This window comes from Gossypium raimondii, unplaced genomic scaffold (assembly GCF_025698545.1).
Source record: "Gossypium raimondii isolate GPD5lz unplaced genomic scaffold, ASM2569854v1 Contig00040, whole genome shotgun sequence".
Taxonomy (NCBI): Eukaryota; Viridiplantae; Streptophyta; class Magnoliopsida; order Malvales; family Malvaceae; genus Gossypium; species Gossypium raimondii.
In genome coordinates, this window is record NW_026291199.1 from 4651 (window position 1) to 5000 (window position 350).

Below are 350 nucleotides of genomic sequence, written 5' to 3' on the forward strand. Positions count from 1 at the left end.
GTTGGGTGCAAGACATATAATGATATTTGAATTCTACCTTTGGTATTGGGGAGGGACACGGCTGACTCACCATGATGACCCGTATATTAAGGATACCTCGCGGGATGGATCGTCGAACACCATGAACCTACCTAACGTGGTGGGGAACATAAGCGGGCATCGCGATGGGCGTGAGCATTGCCTGGATAACCTGCTCGCTCAATGTCTCTTCCCCCTAAAGAGCTAAAAACTTGGTCAATGCGCTGCAGGGCGACATACATGTGTCTGAAATAGGGACACGTTTTTTTAGTTTCCATATGTCGAAAGCAGGGACACTTTTTTGGCTTCCGCACCAGCAGGGGCGTGGTTGT